Raw genomic sequence first — 676 nt, 5'->3', positions numbered from 1 at the left:
AAACCCACCCATCTAGTCATCCGTCCGTCCCGTCCACCCGTTTACTTAGTTTAGGATCAAAGCCTAGGAAAAAAGGTTCAGGGAATAGACAGAAGGACTTGTTGTTTCCGAATACACTTCGCACATCAACTGGAGAATGCCAAGCTAAGTACTTCATCATTGTGATTCCTGCCTTTTTAGTTTCTAAGAACGACCTTAAACGATGGTAATACCTGGAAACCACGCCTTACCTGTTTTGTCGTGTGAAAGAAGTTTTCGTGTCAGGGGGTATAGCTCAGTGGTAGAGCATTTGACTGCAGATCAAGAGGTCCCCGGTTCAAATCCGGGTGCCCCCTCATAATAACCTCTTTGTTTACCAGTTACTTTTCACTTACATTCAGAATATTAAAGGAGTGAAATACATAGCTCGTACTTTTCCAAATATATCGGCCTTGTTGCTGCCTATAACGGCCGAGTTCCTTCTCCTTCTCTGCTATCGAGTGTTTGCCTGCTATTGTTATCGCTAATCAGTAAGTTTTTAGGTATTCCCCAGTTTCACCTTTTATTTCCTTAATACACTTTCTGGAGATCATGCTACTGCAGGAAAATTCCCCATTAGATTCCATTACAAACGTACTCAGAAAACAAAACAGTAAAAAGTCCCCGTGATGGATCTCCCAGCCGGAACACTCCCATG

The 676-nt window shown here is 42.9% G+C and overlaps 1 non-coding gene across 1 annotated transcript; it reads left to right on the top strand.

The window, feature by feature from the left end:
- Nucleotides 1-263: 263 nt before the first annotated feature.
- trnac-gca lies at nt 264-335 on the top strand. The gene has a single exon. It is a non-coding gene; the product is annotated as a tRNA-Cys (tRNA).
- Nucleotides 336-676: the final 341 nt, after the last annotated feature.

Source organism: Polypterus senegalus, unplaced genomic scaffold (assembly GCF_016835505.1).
Source record: "Polypterus senegalus isolate Bchr_013 unplaced genomic scaffold, ASM1683550v1 scaffold_5193, whole genome shotgun sequence".
Taxonomy (NCBI): domain Eukaryota; kingdom Metazoa; phylum Chordata; class Cladistia; order Polypteriformes; family Polypteridae; genus Polypterus; species Polypterus senegalus.
This window is presented reverse-complemented; position numbering and strand designations above follow the sequence as displayed.